Source organism: Bison bison, unplaced genomic scaffold (genome assembly GCF_000754665.1).
Source record: "Bison bison bison isolate TAMUID 2011002044 unplaced genomic scaffold, Bison_UMD1.0 scf7180017864490, whole genome shotgun sequence".
Lineage (NCBI taxonomy): Eukaryota > Metazoa > Chordata > Mammalia > Artiodactyla > Bovidae > Bison > Bison bison.
This window is the reverse complement of record NW_011495049.1, coordinates 2,039,875-2,061,886: the sequence shown is the minus strand read 5'-3', so window position 1 is coordinate 2,061,886 and position 22,012 is coordinate 2,039,875.

Below are 22,012 nucleotides of genomic sequence, written 5' to 3'. Positions count from 1 at the left end.
AGTTTACAACCCCAGCATCAGGATTTTTAAGAAGCATTCCAGATTATTTTAATGTGTCACAAAAACTGAGAACCCATTTTTGAGATTTTTTTTTTTATTATGCATGCATTAATATATACACAGATGCTTTAAAATTAATTTAAAGGCAGTTTTATTGTAATAGTTTTAACTTTCTAAAGTCATTCATAAAGCAGAAAATTAAGTGCTATTAAATTGGTTGCCAGGCCTCCACTTTCTTAAAGCTCATGTACTGGGGTGGGTATCTTATTTAGGAAAGGGTACCATTGAGTATTTTTGCTGACAAAGGCACGACTCCTTAGACATGACACCAAAGAGACAGCTTTAAACATGAGACACACTGCTTTGCATAAAGATAATTTGTAATCATTTAAAGATACAACTGTGAAAAGGGGAGGAGCCTGCAGGCCCAGAAGTTGTTGCAGATGCCCAAGGAGGAACACAACATTTTTAAATACTAAAAGAAAAGCACTGTTAGTAGCAAGTTCTATATCCTGTTAAAACTATCCTTGAGGAAATAAAGATATCTCAGATGGAGAAAACAAAGATAATTTGTTGCTAGCAATCCTACCCTTAAAATGGTTTTTTAAAAGTGTTAAATCGTTGTCACATCTGACTCATTTTGACCCCATGGACTGTAGCCCTTCAGGCTTCTCTGTCCATGGGATTTCCCAGGCAAGAATATTGGAGTGGGTAGCCATTCTATTCTCCAGGGGATCTTCCTGACCCAGGGATCCAACCTGGTCTCCTACATTGTAGGCGGATTTTACCGTCTGAGCCACCAGAGAAACCCAAAATAGTAAAGGAAGCTCTCTAAACAGGAGGAAATGATAACAAAACAAGTTTTGGGAGGTCAGAAAAGAAAGAAGAACATTGGCATAAGTAAAAAGGGATAAATATAAGAATTTAATCCACTTCTTATGAGTTTGTTAAGTCAAATGTACAGTTGAAGCAAAAATTATAACATCATCTGACGTGATATTCAGAGAAGGCAATGGCACCCCACTCCAGTACTCTTGCCTGGAAAATCCCATGGACAGAGGATCCTGGCAGGCTGCAATCCAGGGGGTCACTAAGAGTTGGACATGACTGAGCGACTTCACTTTCACTTTTCACTTTCATGCATTGGAGAAGGAAATGGCAACCCACTCCAGTGTTCTTGCCTGGAGAATCCCAAGGATGGGGGAGCCTGGTGGGCTGCCGCCTATGGGGTCGCACAGAGTCGGACATGACTAAAGTGACTTAGCAGCAGATGTGATATTCAGTGCATGCAGAGGAAAGGCTTAAAATAATTATAAGTTGGGCAGATAAAAGAATCTAAATGAGGAAATGTTTCTATACTTGACTCAAAGTTGTAAAATGTCAATATTGGTAGACTGTGTTAAGTTACATACTTACATCAGGGTAATTAGAGTATCCTCTAAGAAAATCATATAAAATGCTATAGATAAATCATGATAAATCCTAAATAATGAATAAATACTCACAGTACAATAACATAAGAGAAGTGGAAGAAACAAACAGAAAACAAATAATAAGATATGTTATTGATAGGTTAAAGAACATATGTTATTGATAGGTTCTTTAACCTATCAATAATTATGTTAAATGTAAATGATCTAAAGGGTGAATTAAAATATAGATTGATAAGGTATATAGAAAAGCATGATCTATCAATATGCTATTTATAAGAAATTCGCTTTGAATACAATGGCAAGTATAGCACTTGAACAAAAATAGAAACATAGATAAATGGAACAGGCTAGGAAGCTCAGAGATAAACCCACACACCTACGTCACCTAATTTATTACAAAGGGAGCAAGAACATACAATGGAGAAAGGACAGTATCTTTAATAAGTGGTGCTGGGAAAACTGGACAGCTACATACAAAAGAATGAAATTAGAGCACTCCTTAACACCATACACAAAAATAAACTCATAATAGACCAAAGAACTAAATGAAGGCTGAACACTACAAAACTCTTAGAGGAAAACATAGACAGAACATTTTGATATAAATCACAGCAATATCTTTTTGTATCCACTTCCTAGAGTAATGAAAATAGAAACAAAAATAAACAAATGGGACCTCATTAAATGTAAAAGCTTTTGCACAGCAAAGGAAATCATAGCAAGATGAAAAGACAGCCCACAGAATGGGAGAAAATATTTGCAAACCAAATAACCAACAAGGGATTAATCTCTCAAATATACATACAGCTCATGTAGCACTAGGTCAAAAAAACACAAACAACTAAATCAAAAAATGGGCAGAAAACTTAAACAGACATTTCTCCAAAGAAGACATACGGACTGCCAAGAGGCACATGAAAAGATGCTCAAAATCAGGAATTATTAAAGAAATGCAAATCAAAGCTACAATGAGATGTTACTTCACACAAATAAGAATGGTTATCATCATAATGTCTAAAAACAGTAAATGCTGGAGTGTTGTGGTCCTTTAATGGACTGGAACCTGGTGGTCTGGAGTTGATGATATGGAAATGAAAGAAAGAAAGAGGCTAATATTCCCTGGGTTATGCAGAAAACCAATAAAGCCCGAAGACAGGGCTTGTACCGCTCACGTAGGCACAGAGCGTCCTCTCCAAGAGGTCTTGAAAGCCTGGGCAGGAAAATGAGCTTGGCAGGCTTCCACACTCCAGAGAATCAGCCAGAAAGAGAGAGAAGGAGAGAGAGAGAAAGAGACAAGGACACAGGGACCCAAGTCTCTAGTGGAACAAGGGTGCTTTATTGAACTCTGTGTGAGTATATATGTCATTTTACAAGGTAGCTTCTTCAGATAAAGATCAAAAGACCATACTTTACAAGTTACCAGGGAAGCAAGGAGTAATAGAGGCCATAATGCCAAAAGACAATCCATATCAAAAGAGGGCCGTAAATAATCACTTTCACCATATGGAAAAGCTAATGAAGAAAATCCTATGCATGCATTCCATCTCATGATCTCAGTCCTGGGAGCAGCGTGCCACTCCTCTTGTTCCTGTCAGGAACTGATAAGGAACAGAGGGCTCATGAGAGACAGGAAACAGCACACAGGAATCCTACTGTTAAACATTCCCTGACACTGGAGAGTGTGTAGAGAAGAGGGAAACTTCCGACACTGTCAGTGGAAATGTAAATTGGTACAACCACTATGGAAAACAGGAAGAAGGTTCCTTGAAAACTAAAAATAGAACTACCATGAAAGTGAGAAGTGAAAGTGTTAGTTGCTGAGTCCTGTCCAATTCTTTGTGACCCCATGGACTGTAGGTTATTAGGCTCCTCTGTCCCTGGAATTCTCTAGGCAAGAATATTGGAATGGAAAGTCACCCCTTCTCCAGGGAACCTTTCTGACCTAGGGATCAAACCCAGGTCTCCCTCATTGCAGAAGCAATCTTTACTGTCCAAGCTACCAGGGAAGCCCATATGATCCTGTGCATATATCCAGAGAAAATCATAAAACATTCATATACCCCAATGTTCACTGTAGCACTATTTAGAATAGGCAAGATACGGAAAAATCTTAAATGTCCATCAACAAATGAATAGATAAAGAAAATGTGGTATATATATACTATGGAATATTACTTAGCCATAAAAAGAATGAAACGATGCCATTTGTAGCAACATGGACAGGCTCAGAGATTATCATACTGAGTAAAATAAGTCAGACAGAGAAAGACAACTATCATCTGACATCACTCATATGATATTTGTTGATTATGGAATCTAACTTTTAGAAATTATGTATATGAACTTACAAAACAGAAACAGACACACAGATTTCAAAAACAAACTTATGGTAATATGCATGCTCAGGTGCGGCCGACCCTTTGAGACCCCATGAACTGTAATCCATGAGGCTCCTCTGTCCATGGACTTTTGCAGAAGAGAAAATGAACAGGTTGCCATTTCCCACTCTAGGGGATCTCCCCAACTCAGGGATCAAACTCGCATCTCCTGTGCCTTCTGCATTGTCAAGGCAGGTTCTTTACCACTATGCCACCTGGGAAGCCCAACCTTATGGTTACCAAAGGGAAATGTGGGGAAGAGGGACAAATAACCAGCCTAGGGTAAACACACAAACACTACTATACATAAAATGGATAGCTAACATGGACCTACTGTATAGCACATGGAACTCTACAAAATACTCTGTAATAACCTATATGGGAAAATAGGTTAATCTGAAAAAGAATGAATATATGTTTATATATAACTGAATCACTATGTTGTATACCTTGGAAGGAAAGTTATGACCAACCTAGATAGCATATTCAAAAGCAGAGACATTGCTTTGTCAACAAAGGTTCGTCTGGTCAAGGCTATGGTTTTTCCTATGGTCATGTATGGATGTGAGAGTTGGACTGTGAAGAAGGCTGAGGGCTGAAGAATTGATGCTTTTGAACTGTGGTGTTGGAGAAGACTCTTGAGAGTCCCTTGGCCTGCAAGGAGATCCAACCAGTCCATTCTGAAGGAGATCAGCCCTGGGATTTCTTTGGAAGGAATGATGCTAAAGCTGAAACTCCAGTACTTTGGCCACCTCATGTGAAGAGTTGACTCATTGGAAAAGACTCTGATGCTGGGAGGGATCGGGGGCAGGAGGAGAAGGGGACACCAGAGGATGAGATGGCTGGATGGCATCACTGACTCGATGGACATGAGTCTGAGTGAACTCCAGGAGTTTGTGATGGATAGGGAGGCCTGGTGTGCTGCGATCATGGGGTCTCAAAGAGTCAGACACGACTGAGCGACTGAACTGAGCTGAGCTGATGCTATATACCTGAAACTAACACAACATTGTAAATCAACTACACATCAATAAAATTAAGAAGCAAAACAAAACAACAAACCAAATACCATGGCAAAGGTAAGCTGAAGGCAAAAGGATGAAAAAAACTAGGCTTTTCCACATATGTTTTCATAGTTTTTGACACTTTAAGCTCATGAATATATTCACTATTCAAGAATTAAATAATTTTAAAGGCTGCATATAAACTGATTCAGAAGCAAAGTTGAGGCCTATTTGATTTTCCAAATACTTCAGTGGGGAAATGTAGTCTTTTTAAAGACAAGTGGTAGAACTTGGGATTTTCCACAGTATACTACATGGAAACTGGAAACATTATAACTGATCTTTAGAAGAAAACACTACAGACATGAAAAACTTTGGGTGATTTGTATCACATATATATTGTAAACATCTTTGCAAATATATATATACACACACACATATATATGTGTATGTATATATGTGTGTGTATGTGAATAAAGTGAAAATGAAAGTTTTAGTCGGTCAACTGTGCCCAACTCTGCAACCCCATGTACTGTAGCCAGCCAGGCTTCTCTGTCCATGGAATTCTCCAGGCAAGAATACTGGAGTGGGTTACCGTGCCCTTCTCCAGGGGATCTTCCCCAACCAGGGATTGAACCCACGCCTCTTGCATTGGCAGGCAGGTTCTTTACAACCTGTGCCACCTGGGAAGCCCAAGGTTTGTATATATACAAACAACGTAAAAACTTGTTTTTCTGATTGTATTGTCAATCTATTTACCTACGTCTATTTCCACAAAAATATTTTTGTTGCTTACATAGCATTTCTTTCTGGCATTGATTACTATAGTTACCTTAATCAGTTCTCACTGGAAGAACTATATTTTTTCCACGTTTGTTGCTGCTGTTGTTAGGATTGTAATTGTATTCTAAGAAGCATCTTTGTTCACCTCTCTCTTACTATTTAAGGTAAATTCTAGAAACGGTCATCCAGGCCAGAGAACGTCCAGATGTTTGTCTTTTGGTACATGTTGTTAAGTACTGTTCCAGGAAGGCTGTAATATGTATAGCATTGTCTTGAGGGGTTTATCTTAGAAATCAGTGAAATCTATCACAGAAGGGGCCCTTTTTTTAAGAGCACTGCAGTGTGTACCCATCATTGCAATTAAAGTCAAAATACCAAAGCAGCTGATCCTGAAGTCTACATGCTACATTGTCCGCTCTGTTCTACATTTGAGGTGTAATTATGCTTGTCATTCATGGAATGCTAAATAGCAAATACATCCTTAATTCTCTTTGCAACCAAAGTACTGGTGTATTTGTTACAGATATTCATGCTCGAGGGAATGATACAGTTTCTTGGGTGAGCTTCTGATTTTTAAATAGAAGAAGATGTGTCAGACAGCATTTGGTAAAGAAAAGGGAAGATATAATGTGATATTTGCTAGCTCCTAAAAAATGCATAAATAGACTTCAGAATCAGGTAAATAACTCCCTATTGGCCACTGTATGTATTGACAGCTTGAAAATAATACATGGCGAGAGATAATGAGAAGGAAATATGTATATATAATATATATATTTTATTCATGTATCTTTTTCTTATCAAGATCTCAGTGGTTTCACATAAAATGTTGCTTTGAATTTGCTATGTACTTTAGCTTTTGGAAAACAGAATGACCCATACTTGATTTATGCAATGTGATATAAGTGATACATGTATTGTAAGGTAGTCCATGTCATTAGAACAGCTGCTACCAAAGGATGTTTCAAGGTGGTTTATCCCTATCTTATGCTTTTTTAAGAAATGGAAGATTGACAGCGATGAAAACACAGTTCTTATGAAGTTTATTGCAAGTTCTATTGCATTACAATGTTTGACAATAGTGGTTAAAGTAAATAGAAGTCAGAATATATGTGTTAATGTTGATTTTCTAAAAGGTAGCTGCAATATTACAGTGATAACAGTTAATACTTATTGAGCACTATTAGCAAGTCATGGAATTTATATGCATTAACTTGTCAATCTTCACAATAACCCACACTGGTTGATAATATCATCATTATTATTTCCATTTTGCAGATGAAGATGCTACTAAAAGGTTGTTCGAGATAACACACATGGTAATTTTAACCCTATTGATTTCAGATCTCAAATTCTTCTTGACTGTAGTGTCCCATTTTAAATCTCTTAAAATGCATTTGTAGCTAGGTAAATGCAATTACTTTCTTCTCATTTCTGACCCTGCTTCAGATCCTTCGATAGGTTCCCAAGCCACTTATTACCAACTGTCTGCAGCCTTCATGTGCCTTACTGCTATCCTATTTCTTAGGATTATTTCTTTCAAAAAGAATCATGTGATATCCATGCTTGGAGCTCTTTCATGGAGCTGCCTTTCTGCTGAACACCTTTTTCTTTTAAAATATGCCTTACTAAAAGAGCCAGACCATTTCTCTTATGGAAATAGAACAGCTTTGAAGTAATCTCATTGCCCAGCAGAGGTAGGTTCATCATACAGAATTTGAGTATATATTTGCTTCATAACTATAATAAATGAATGATTGAGAACTAAACCCCATAAATCCTGACTCTGAATCCATTACATTTTGGTACTATAAATACATATTGAAATATATTCCTTAGTAAATATTTATTAAGCATAAACTCTATACCAGTGTTACTAGCACTAGAGATGCAGAGATGAATGAGATTGTGAGACTGGTTTCTATATAATATATAACTATATTATCATCAGGGAAGAAAAAATAAACTATTATTATAAAATATTGATATGCAAAGGTAATTTTTCTGGTCAATAATCAATTATATCCATTCTAAAATTGGGCATATAAGTATGTTAATGATGAAACAATTGGATGTATTTCCCTATAAATTATGTTGATAATATAGAACCCTATATCAATTAGAGGAAGAAATTATGGGAAAAATGGATTCTTAGTTTAGCAGCACTGTTGTTATTTTCAAAACAGATGTTTTTCAGAACTGCTATTTACGGATAATATTTGGATCAAACGTAATGATATATGTTTGCCTCCCTTTCAACAGTTAACTTTATAGTAGTTAATATATATTTTTAATTAGTAGAATTTATGGATCATTTTCTTGTAAATCCTAAACCAAGTTAAAATTTCTGTCCTATTTTCTATAAGTCTGTCAGGGAGTAGCTTCCTTCTTTGACAAATGGTTCTTTTTATTACATTTAAAGAATTGTGACTCATTCTCCTATGAACTTAGACGGAGTAAACTAAATATTCTCTATTCTTTTGAAAGGTGGCAGCAGTAAAGGGAACAAATTCTTGGTATAGTCTCAGTTTCATGTTTGACCCCCTTAGTAGATCTAAAACAGCCTCTTTTAGATAAAAACAATCAATGTACAACAGAATGCTTTTTACTCTGGGTTTCTAAATTATGCAAACTCTATACTGTGTTTCTTGTTAAAAAAATAATGTCAAATATCTTGTTTCTACTGAAAGAAAATACCTTCCAGAGTAAGGTAAAGAAAAATGTGATGATATATTCTTTTTTATTATAAAAAATTAGAAAGCTGGACATAACCCTCCTGTACTAGTGGGAGTGTAACATGACATCATCATGAAGAGCAATACATCCCAGATTTTGTTAAACTGAGTATTTTTATATTTGCTGCTGCTACTGCTGCTAAATCGCTTCAGTCATGTCTGACTCTGTGCGACCCCAGAGACGGCAGCCCACCAGACTCCCCCGTCCCTGGGATTCTCCAGGCAAGAACACTGGAGTGGGTTGCCATTTCCTTCTCCAATGCATGAAAGTAAAAAGTGAAAGTGTATAACCCTAAAGTTCCACTTCCATATCGAACAGAAGTTTTCTCATGCGTCTGTAAGGGGATATCATTAAGGTTCTTATTTGAAATAATGTCTGTGGTAATAAGGAACTGGAAAAAAGCTAGGTGTCCAATTTAGGAGAAGGACCCTATAGTGATACTGCACAGCACTATGAAGAAAAGTACAAAAAGTTGTACCAATGTTTTCTTAGGTCAGTCTTCCAAGGCAATATAAATAAAAACAGAAACAAACACATAGGCCCTAATTAAACTTACAAGCTTTTGCACAGCAAAGAAAACCATAAAAAAAAAAAAAGACAACCTACAGATTCAGAAAACATATTTGCAAATGATGCAACCAACAGGGAATTAATCTCCAAAATATACAAATAGCTCATATAACAGAACAACAAAAAAGCAAACAACTCAATTGAAAAATAAGCAGAGAATCTGAATAGACACTTCCTCAAAGAAGACATACAGATGGCCAGTGGGTGCAAGAAAAAAATGCCCAACATCATTAATTATTAGGGGAAGGCAAATCAAAACTACAATAAGTTACTACCTCACACCAGTCAGAATGGCCATCATTAAAAAGTCTAAAAATAACAAACACTGGAAAAGATGTGGAGAAAAGGGCATCCTCCTATACTCTTGATGAGAATATGAGTTGGTGCAGCCACTATAAAAAACAGTATGGAGTTTGCTCAGAAAACTAAAAATACACTTATCATGTAATCCAACAATCCCACTCCTGGGCATATATCCAAACAAAACTTCAAAAGCTACCTGTACCCCCATAGCACCACTATATACAATAGGTGAGACGCTAAAGCATCCAAAATGTCCACCAACATATGAATGGATAAAGACGTGATACATATATAGGACAGAATACTACTTATCCATAAAAAAGAACAAAATACTGCAATTTACAGCAATAAATTAATAGATGGAACTAGAGATTATCATACTAAGTGAACTAAGAAAAAAAATAAATACCACATGATATCACTTAAATTTGGAATCTAAAATAGGGCATAAATGAATCTATCTATGAAACAGAAACAGACTCACTGACATAGAGATCAGATTTGTGGTTGTTGAGGGGCAGGGAGTAGGGAAAGGGATGGACTGGAAATTTGGGGTTGATGGATACAAACTATTACATTTAGAATGGATAAGCAACAAGGTCCTATAGCACAAGGAACTATATCCAATCTTCTGGGATAAACCATAATGGAAAAGTATATTTAAAAAAGAATTATATAATATATGCATGAAACTGAGTCACTTTGCTATACAGTAAAGATTGGCACAATACTGTAAGTCAACTGTATTTCAATCAATTAATCAATATATCCAACGTAAAGACACAGATATATGTTAGCAACATAGACCTTAAAAAAACAAACAAGAAGCAGAAGATGTATACAATGGGCCACTTCTGCAAAATAAAAACACATTGTATGTAAGAAGGGGGTGATGAGCTTTGGCAATGGGTACCAAGACAAACAAATGAAGGAAGGGAGGGGAGAAAGGAAAAAGGAAAAAAGCATCAATAGGAAAAAACTGATCTTCAAGTTTCTTCAAGTCACTACTGATAAAACAAACATCAACTTTCTTTAAAGTAAAACACCAAAATTCAGACACATAATGTAATGTTCAGTGTGTCCAATATCCATTTAAAAGTGGGCATTATGAGGTGAGAGTTATGTTACCAAAACCATATAAGCAATTACAAGAAAAGAAAATTGATATAAACATCACTCATAAGTATAAATACAAAGGATTCTTATGAAAATATTAAATGTATTGAATCCAGCTATATAAAAATAATAATACATCATATGCAATTGAGATTCATCTCAGGAAGGCATAAATAATATAAATAAACCTATGAGAATCAATAATGATGCTTTCCCTCAAAGACTGGGGAAAAAAGACAAGATCAACTCTCACCACTTCTACTAAGCATTATGCTGGAGTTCTTAACATGTGCAATGAGGCAATTAAAAAAAATATACAGATATACAAATTTGAAAGGGAGTAGTGTATTTGCCTTTATTCCCAAAAAGGATGGTTATGTACCTAGATAACCATAATGATTCTAGAACAAAATGCATACCTACTAAAAGTCTTATACACGAATATACAAGCAGTTTTATTCATAACTTCAAAAACTTGGAATAACCAAAATATAGAGTAGATAAATAATCTACAGTACATTTATACAATAGAATATAATATAAGAAAGAAAGAGATTACTGATATATTCAACAACATAGATGAATCTCAGAAACTTCAAGTCGAGTGAAAGAGGTCTGATACAAACAGTCCATAGATCTATTTAGGTGGAAATCCTCACCAGAAGTAACTAATTTATAGTAGCATAAAGTAGGTCAATGGCTGTCTGGATCTGAGGGTGGTGGTGAGATTGATGTTAAAGAGAGATAATATTTTGAGGTAGTGGATGGATATGTTCTATATTTTTATTTTGGTTGTGTTTACATTGAACTATACAAGAAAAGTTATGACCAACCTAGATAGCATATTCAAAAGCAGAGACATTTCTTTGCCAACAAAGGTCCGTCTAGTCAAGGCTATGGTTTTTCCTGTGGTCATGTATGGATGTGAGAGTTGGACTGTGAAGAAGGCTGAGTGCCGAAGAATTGATGCTTTTGAACTGTGGTGTTGGAGAAGACTCTTGAGAGTCCCTCGGACTGCAAGGAGATCCAACCAGTCCATCCTGAAGGAGATCAGCCCTGGGATTTCTTTGGAGGGAATGATGCTGAAGCTGAAACTCCAGTACTTTGGCCACCTCATGCTAAGAGCTGACTCATTGGAAAAGACTCTGATGCTGGGAGGGATTGGGGGCAGGAGGAGAAGGGGACACCAGAGGATGAGATGGCTGGATGGCATCACGGACTCAATGGACTTGAGTCTGAGTGAACTCGGGGAGTTTGTGATGGAGAGGGAGGCCTGGTGTGCTGCGATTCATGGGGTTGCAAAGAGTTGGACACAACTGAGCGACTGAACTGAACTGATACAATGAAAACTGGGTATATTCTAAACTGTAGTTAATAATATATATATGTGTGTTAGTCATTCAGTCATGTATGACTCTTTGTGACCCCATGAACTGTAGCCACCAGGGAAGCCCTGGTGTCTCAAATGGTAAAGAATCTGCCTGCAATGCAGGAGACCCAGGTTTTATCCCTGGGGCAGGAAAATCCCCTGGAGAAGTAAATGGTTACCCACTCCAGTATTCTTGCCTGGAGAATTCCATAGACAGAGGAGCTTGTTGAGCTACAACCCATGGGATCACAAAGAGTAGGATACGATTGACCAACACTTTAGCAGTTAATAATAATCCTATTAAATTACACAAAAATGTATGGATTGCAAAGAACATGCAAAAAAATTAACAAGTAATTCATTTTTTGTTATTTAATTATTTAGATTATTTAAGTAATTATTTAAATAATCATTTAAATTATTTTAATAATTATTCTTTTCTCTGCAGTTAGATTTAATTATAAGGCTAAAGGTTTTTTTTTTTTATATCCTATTAAAAGACTTGCCTACTGGGAAATTAATGAAGCCAAGTTAATATATGATCCTATAAGAACGTATTTTCTAAAAAAAAAAAAAAATGAATATACTTTCATCTAGACTTAGTTTCTAACAGGACTATTAAACTTTAGTAACATTTCTCTTGAAAACATACTTGATTTGAACTTTTCTTACCTTACACATTCCCTATCATCTAAAATTTTCAAAATTATCAGCTTCTGTCCATGCCTACCTTTAGTAAAATTTAAAACTACTTGACTGTTCACTGTCTTCAGCCTTATCAAATCTCTACCTCTTTCTCCATACTGGAATCACAGTGCCCTCTGTGAATCACAGATCTCAGGAGTTGGAAATTATTCATGGGTCACCATTCTACGGTTTGAAGAAGGGAACAGCAACCCACTCCAGTATCCTTGCCTAGAGAATCCCATGGACAGAGGAGCCTGGCGGACTACTGTCCATGGGGTCGCAAAGAGTCGGACACCACTGAGTGATAACGCTACTACTACTACCATTCTATGGGTCAAGTTTCATATCCACGTTTCATCAGATCCCCATGATCCTGTTCAGCCTCGCCTCCTATCTATCTGCCTTCTGAACTTCTCACCTCTCTATCTGTGCCTAACGTCCTGTACATTCTACTGCTGTCCTATTCCACCGTCCCACAAGTCGCAATTTATATTTTATACTTCAGCTAGATTCAACTGCTGTGTACTATTTCTTAGTACATGCTGTTTGTCCTCCTGAACCACTTCCTTTTTCTCTTTTTCTTACCTTCTCCTGCCTAATTTCTATTGAGCATGAAAGATTCATCCCAGTAATGATCTTCTCTTGGAAGACTTCCCTGAAAAGATGGAATTTGAGACTCCTTTCACAGAACCATGTATATTATCAACCATAGCACTTAGTTCACCAGATTTCATTGCTTTTTTTTTTTCTTTTGCCTACCTGATATTTTTGAGAAACTCCTGAAATCATAAATGACTTTCTTCCTTGGGTTAGACCTAATTATAGTTCTTTTTTTTTTTTAATTGAGGTATAATTGACATATATTATTAATTTCAGGTGTAGAAGGTAAACAGTATTTGTATATATTGTGAAATTATCACTACAATAAATCTAGCCCATATTCATCACTACACATAGTTAACAAAATTCTGTTTTCTTATGATGATAACTTTTAAGATGTACTTTCTTAGCAACTTTTAAATATGGAATACAGCATATAGTCACCATGCCATACTTTACATGCCCCCAACTTACCTGTTTGATAGTTGGAAATGCATAGGTTTTGACCCCTTCTGCCCATTCACCCATTCCCCACTCCCTCCCACTGTCATCCAGCAATCTGTCCTCTGATTGCCAGTTTTCTTTTGTAAGATTCATGCTCTAGCTTTTGGACAAACAAATAGGTTTCTTTCATAGAAAGACGGGGCAGGGATTTTCAATCAGCTATATGGGCATTGCCGTAAAGGTGGTAGTCTTTTAAGCACTGGCTCTCTAATTATTACAGGAGCCTGTGGGTCCCAGGAGCGCAAACCCCCTCACTGCCACCCTCACCTGAGCGAGGTGACCAAGAGGCATCCTCTGAGTGGCAGCCGCAAACTGTAGCTCACCAGGCTCCTTGTCCAGGGGATTTCTCAGGCAGGAATACTGGAGTGGGTTGACATTTCCTCCCCCAGGGTTCTTCCCTACCCAGGGTTTGAACCCTCATCACTTGTGTCTCCTGCATTGGCAAGTGGAATCTTTACCACACCTGGGAGTCCCGCAGAGACCCAGATACTAAAAATTAAAACCTGGGCACCAGCTGCATGTAAAAAAAATCCTTTCAGAGACATTGGTGCTCTAGAGCATGGTAGAATGAGAATGCAGACATAATATTCACCAGGATGGGAAAAAGGTAAAAAAAAAACAAAAACAAAAAAAACGCTGCAGTTAAATAAAGAGGGCGGGGGTTCCTGTAGTTGGCGCACAGCGGAGGAGGCAAAGGCGGTGCTGCGACCCCAACCCCAGAGGGCGCCCAGCCGCCTCAAATAAGGGTCAGACCAAGCCTGCAGCTCAGGCTGACGCTCCGAGGTGAGCAAGTGAGTGCCTTCTACAGGACGCCTGGGCGCTTCTTCCTCCAGCCTCTTCCATACTGGGCCCTGGGGCAGGTGAGTCCGAGCTGCCAGCTCTTTTCTCAGATCTGGAGCTCAAACCCTTTGCTCCTTGGGGAGAGGCTCTGGGTTTTGGGTTCCTTCCAGAGAGAGTCGCGGAGCCTGGGTTGGGGTTTGTCGGGAGCTTGTGTTGCAGCTTCTTCTACCTGCTCTGATGGGGACCTTCTTTCCTTCACCCAGGAGTTTCTGGAGCCAGCTCTTAGAGGTTTTTTATTCTTATTTTTTTCAGAGGACGTGTTTCACATGTAGCTATAGATTTGGTGTGTCTGTGAGAGGTGAGTCGGGGGTCCCGGTCCTTCGGTTGTCATCTTGGAAAGGACTGTGTTTCTCTATGGTGTTTGGGATATGATGATCTGGGTCACCAGGAGATGGAGATTCCAAAAATGTTTTTTCTACTCGGGATGCATTTGTTATATACTCCAAATGATCATAAACACTATTGAACTCAATTATCATTTGTTTTACATCTTATTAGCGAGGAATTTTAAAGTATAAGCAGTCTTAGGCTCTCCACATTGTTTGGAAGGTTTTGGTGTTGAAGAAGGAGAACCAGGTGAGTAATTAAAAAGAACGTGGGGGAATTCTCACCTGTCTTAATATGTTCCCTGGGGCAGAACCGCTAGCTGTGGTGAAATCTTTAGTCATGATTGCATTATCCCATTTGAGGCAGGTGCGAATGGAGGACAGTTTTTAGTAGCAACCTTACAACAGACCAATGGGATAGTTTTTCGATAGGAGGAGTTCTAATAGGATCTTTGGTGTACTATATATTAATATTTCTTACAGTCCTTGTTTGGCATCACAGATGCAATGGACCTCAATTGGGCAAACTTCGGGAGACGGTGAGGGACTGGGAGGCCGGGTGTGCTGCAGTCCATGGGGTTGTGAAGAGTCCAGCGTGACCGGGCTACTTAACAACCAACAACTACAGTATCTATTTACTTATGTTCTTTTGTAATGTCTTGGCAAATAGAAATTACTGTGACTAGCGTAATAACCAAACTTTGATTTTCATCTTTATTTTTGAGTGAAGTGGAAGGTAAAGTCCTTTTTTCTTTGCCAATTTTTGGCAGGCATTTTCTATCCCATAATGAGAAATCTGACCAAGGATTACCCCTGCTTCACTACTCCCAGACTAATTTCCTTGCAGGAACTGTACATGCACTTCTTTAGCCAAGATCATAGCACAGAGCTTAATGAGGTAAATGCCTAATAAATATTTCTTGAGTAAATGAGTGAATATATTTTCTCTGTGCCCCTGCTGGTGTAACTGGTAGATGCCAGAACAGTCTTTCAGCTCTCACAATTTTGGTCTTATCTATGCTAAAATGATCTACTCATAGAATGGGTGATTGTATCTTTGGAAAACTGAAGAGTCTGTTCTTTGTCTTGAATTCTTTGTCTTAGCAAGCTTGACAGGCTATTTTCTATAAAAGACAATAGCATACAAGTTCTTAAGGAATTACATTCAGGTGGTACCTGCAACTCAGATACAACTCCTAATGCATAGTCTCTTCTCAGGATTTAAAAGGAAGGCCCTGTAATAAAAGAACATGTAACACAATTGGATAAGATGGTGAAGATGAAAAGGGCAAAGGTTTCAGCTGTTTGTGTTTTTAGCAACTTGCAAAACTTGCTGCTAATTAAACAAGCCCTATTTGGGTTTTCTAAAACAATCAAGTTGAAAATGTGAGTACTAGAAGCCAATGTGGAACTGGAAGAACCCAAGTATTTTCTATTTCGGGGCTGGTTTGGATCATCTGAGCTCTGAACAATATCTGGGAGATGACCCAGAATTCTGAATTTTTTTGCATAGTCATTAGTTTAAGAAGTAAGCCAGCTATATATAATACTAGGAAGTCTTCTGGGTGCTGATAGTAGTGAAAACATACGGAGTTAATATGCAGAGACTTGTGTGACTCAGATTTCCTCTTCAATGCATACCAGATAATGAATTGATCGGACTTTTAAACTAGTAATAGATTTCTTTTTCTGCTATGATTTTCTTGTCTTTGGAAAGTGCTTTATTTTGGGTAAAACTGCTTTCTGGGGTGTTGGATGTAGTTATTTGTAATACCTGCACACTTACTCTGCTTTTGTTCCTCTGGTTGAAAAGTTAGCTCTGTTGCTGTTGAATATATAGTCCCTGAAACATATCATGCATCTTTTTCCAAATAATGGCAGAAGTATAAATGGGCTAGGAGGCAACACAAAATCAGAATGAGATCTGGCCAGACCTGGCCTGGGGTGCAATGACTCACTTGACCAGAGCAAAGTAATGTGCAGTGAGAGATGCTGCATCAAATTCTGCTGCAGTGGCCATCTCTGTTCCACTCAGGGTCTTCACCTCTGGTATAGTGTGTATATATAGTGTGTATATGTGGCCTCTTGAGGATCGTCCATAGTTCACTTAAAATACTGCAAATAGGCAACTTGCCTTACTATTTTTGTTTTTGAAGAAGACTGTATTTTCTGTGGCTTAGTCTCTTTTACTCAATTTGTATTTACTTATTCCTTCTTTATAATATGCAAAGAGTAAAATGTTGGGGATAATTATATTTTATGGGGAAGTCCTAAGGCAGTCTTAGACCTAGAGTTGGGGTCTTTGCATTTTTACCTCTAATATTTAATCCGGTGTTAAATGAATGGATAAAAGGAAGATTGAAAAAAATGTGTTCAGGTGAACCCTGGCTTTATTTTGGGTGGGGCTTCTTTGTGCCAGCAGACTTTGACAATAGTTGTTAAAAGTATTGTCTTCCTGTGAACTCTTATCATCAATTCTTCATCATCACTGGTATCGCAATTAGGAAAAAAAAAATTACAAAACCCTGAGTAGATGTCTGCCAACCTAGGTTTCAAGTTCGTTTTTCTTTGTAGCAGTGAGTAGGCCTTCTCTTCCTGTCAATCACCTTTTGTAACCTGAAGAAAAGAGAAAGTTACTGACTGACACCAAGGAGAATTTCTTTACATTCCATTCTCGGTATCCAAGGGGCTCTGGGATTTGAGACTATCAAATTAGTGTCAATTTGAAACATTTCTGAGAGAAGGAGGAAAAAAATTGGAGATTACCTGAATTCATCTTCCATGTGGCCCATTGCTAACATCCAATCATAGCGGCTGTCAGTCACAGAGAAGGGCATTATATTTCAATGACTGGGTATCTCTTTAATTATAGAAATGAATAATCCAGCTCTCTTCTTAACAGCTGCAGCCCATGAAATGAAAGGTTTGAACCTGAAGGATCAACACAAACAGAAAATGCAGCAATTTCTATTCCTAGTTTCTTTCCTATTGTCTGAACACAATATTTCCTTACTGACAGAGGAAATGAATGAGGTCTGAAAACACTTTTCTAGGCTTCAGTGGCATTTAATGGCATTCCCTTCACCTTCTCAGGCTTTGTGGTTGTGAACAGCATCAGAAATTGATGATTGTTTCTTTAAAGATGTATATCATTTTTAAAAAATCTTACCAAAATGTAAAAAAGGGAATAACTTTTTAGGATTTTCAGCTTTCACACAAGTGGCACACATTGTTGTAATAATATTCACTTTGAATTTAAAATTTTATTTTTATCTCTCTATTGATCATTTAAAAATTATTTTGGGATAATTTTGGATAGACATATACCCAGAATATTAAGAGTCAAATAAATTGATTTTTATACTTTGTAAACTTTAGATTCTCTCATAGTATAAACTACTCAGTTAACTCAGTGCTTGGCACTTACAAATTTAATTAATGATAGCAATCATTACTGTTACTGTCATGGTGACTTTTCTACTATTATAGCATTTGTTCAGTCAGTAATATGTTGAGCACTTACTATGCAACACAATGAAAAATACAAAGGTCAGTTATGCTCAGATACTGACTGTGCTTGAAGAAAGTAATGCTAATAATGGAAATACGTACCCCAAAAAAGGTAAATGACTGTAGTGAGAGAGGCATAAATAAAGTGCTTTGGGAGTTCAGAAGCATGAGACATAAATGCCTACAGACAAAATCAGGTCAGGCTTCTGTTCAAAGTGGCATTTATGCTTGCTGTTGGGAATAGGTACAACTCAGTTCAGTTCAGTCGCTCAGTCTGAAAAAGGAATTCATAGGGCCTGGACTCCATCTTAGGCCTATTCATGCTGATCATGCATGGCCACCTTTCCAATGGACTCTGAACTCTGTGTTTAGTGCCTATGAAAACAACAACAGAAGGATAAGACCCCCTCCAGACAGGGGAACCTTGAAGATCGTATCTAGGTTACTCATAGCCTAAGAGAAAACATACACTAATTACCCTTTCCTCCAGACAGGCCATAAATTTTTCTGTATCTATCAGAGTATAACCTTGGGTTTATTGATTATTGGCTAATTGTTTGACTGTTTGAGCACATAGCACGTGAATGATGGGGTTATTGGGATTCCTTGGTTTATGTAAGTCCCAAGGAATTTGGAGTGGTGGCTTCAGACACGTACACATGGGGTATAAAAGATTTTTACAAATGCTGGTCGGGGTCCTTGGCTAAGAGGAGACTGCCTTGGGCCCGCTGGTGTAATAAATTGCACTCCACTACCTGAATTGTCCTTCTGAGTGAGTTTGTTTCCTGGAATGCGTGGCTACAAGTCGTGTCTGACTCTTTGTGAACCCGTGGAATGCAGCATGCCAGGCCTCCCTGTCCATCACCAACTTCTAGAGCTTACTCAAACTATGTCCATTGAGTCAGTGATGCCATCCAACCATCTAATCCTCTGTCATCCCTTTTTCCTCCCACCTTCAATCTTTCCCAGCATCAGGGTCTTTTCCAATGAGTCAACTCTTTGCATCAGGTGGCCAAAGTATTGGAGTTTCAGCCTCAAGAGTCTTTACAAAGAATATTCAGGACTGATTTCCTTTAGGATGGACTGGTTGGATCTCCTTGCAGTCCAAGGGACTCTCAAGAGTCTTCTGCAACACCACAGTTTAAAAGATTCAATTCTTCAGAGCTCAGCTTTGTTTATAGTCCAAATCTCACATACATACATGACTACGGGAGAAACCATAGCTTTGACTAGACAGAATTTTGTTGGCAAAATAATGACTCTGATTTTAATAAGGTGTCTAGGTTGGTCAAAAGTTTTCTTCCAAGGAGCAAGTGTCTTTTAATTTCATGGCTGCAATCACCATCTGCAGTGATTTTGGAGCCTAAAAAAATAAAGCCTGCCGTGGTTTCCACTGTTACTCCATCTATTTGCCATGAAGTGATGGGACTGGATGCCATGATCTTAGTTTTCTGAATGTTGATTTTCAAGCCAACCTTTTTACTCTCCTCTTTCACTTTCATCAAGAGGCTGTTTAGTTCCTCTTCACTTTCGCCATAAGGGTGGTGACATCTGCATATCTGAGGTTGTTGATATTTCTCCTGGCAATCCTGATTCCAGCTTGTGCTTCATCCAGCCCAGCATTTCACATAATATACTCTGCATTAAAGTTAAGCAGGGTGACAATATACAGCCTTGACGTACTCCTTTTCTGATTTGGAACCAGTCTGTTGTTCCATGTCCAGTTCTGACTGTTGCTTCTTGACCTGCATACAGATTTCTCAGGAGGGAGGTCACGTGGTCTGGTATTCCCATCTCTTTAAAAATTCTCCACAGTCTGCTGTGAACCACACAGTCAAAGGCTTTGGCATACTCAATAAAGCATAAGTAGATGTTTTTTTGGAACTCTCCTGCTTTTTCAGTGATCCAATGGATGTTGACAATTTGATCTCTTGTTCCTCTGCCTTTTCTAAATCCAGATTGAATATCTGGAAGTTCACAGTTCATGTACTGTTGAAGCCTGGCTTGGAGAATTTTGAGCATTACTTGGCTACCATGTGAGATGAGTGCAGTTGTGCAGTAACTTGAACATTCTTTGGCATTACCTTTCTTTGGGATTGGAATGAGAACTGACCTTTTCCAGTCCTGTGGCCAATGCTAAGTTTTCCAGATTTGCTAGCATATTGAGTGCAGCACTTTCACAGCATCATCTTTTAGGATTTGAAATAGCTCAAATTGAATTCAATTACCTCCACTAGCTTTGTTCGTAGTGATGCTTCCTAAGGTTCACTTGACTTTGCATTCCAGGATGTCTGGCTCTAGGTGAGTGATCACACCACCGTGGTTATCTGGGTCATAAGATCTATCTTTTTAATTCTTCTGTGTGTTCTTGCCACCCTTTCTTAATATCTGCTGCTTCTGTTAGGTCCATACCATTTCTGCCCTTTATTGTGCCCATCTTTGCATCAAAAGTTCCCTTGGTATCTCTAATTTTCTTGAAGAGATCTCTAGTCTTTCCCATTCTGTTATTTTCCTCTATTTCTTTGCATTTATCACTAAGAAAGGCTTTCTTACTCTCCTTACTATTCCTTGGAACTCTGCAGTCAAATGGGTTTATCTTTCCTTTTCTCCTTTGCCTTTCACCTCCTCAGACAACAATTTTGCCTTTTTGCATTTCTTTTTTGGGGGATTTTCTTGATCACTGCCTCCTGTACAATGTCACAAACCTCCATCCATAGTTCTTCAGTCACTCTCACTATCAGATCTAATTCCTTGAATCTATTTGTCACTTCCATTGTATAATCATAGGGGATTTGACTTAGGTCATACCTGAATGGTCTAGTGGTTCTCCCTACTTTCTTCAATTTAAGTCTGAATTTGACAATGAGTTCATGATCTGAGCCAAAGTCAGTCCCCGGTCTTGATTTTGTGCAAAGAATATAATCAATCTGATTTCGGTATTGACCATCTGGTGATGTCCACATGGAGAGTCTTCTCTCGCATTGTTGGAAGAGGGTGTTTGCTCTGACCAGTGTGATCTCTTGGCAAAATTCTGTTAGCCTTTGCTCTGCTTCATTCTGTATTCCAAGGCCAAATTTGATTGTTATTCCAGGTATTTCTTGACTTCCTGCTTTTGCCTTCCTGTCCCCTATAATGAAAAGGACATCTTTTCTGGGTATTAGTTCTAGAAGGTCTTGTAGGTCTTCGTAGAACCGTTCAACTTCAGCTTCTTCAGCATTACTGGTCGGGGCATAGACTTGGGTTACTATGATAATGAATGGTTTGCTTTGGAAACGAACAGAAATCATTCTGTCATTTTTGAGATTTCACCCAAGAACTGCATTTTGGACTCTTTTGTTGACCATGATGGCTATTCCATTTCTTCCAAGGGATTCTTGCCCAGAGTAGTAGATATTATGGTCATCTGAGTTAAATTCACCCATTCCAGTCCATTTATATCGCTGATTCCTAAAATTGTTGATGTTCATTCTTGCCATCTCCTGTTTGATTTGCCTTGATTCATGGACCTAACATTCCAGATTCCTATGCAATATTGTTCTTTATAGCCTCAAACTTTACTTCCATCACCAGTCACATCCACAACTGGGTGTTGTTTTTGCTTTGGCTCCATCTTTTATTCTTTCTGGAGTTACTTCTCCACTAATCTCCAGTAGCATATTGGGCACCTACCAACCTGGGGAGTTCATCTTTCAGTGTCCTATCTTTTTGCCTTTTCATAAAGTTCATGGAGTTCTCAAGGCAAGAATACTGAAGTGGTTTGCCATTCCCTTCTCCAGTGGACCACGTTTTGTCAGATTAACTGTGAGGTACAATTCAGTCATGTGTAAAAAAAAAAAAAAAAAAAAAAAAGGGG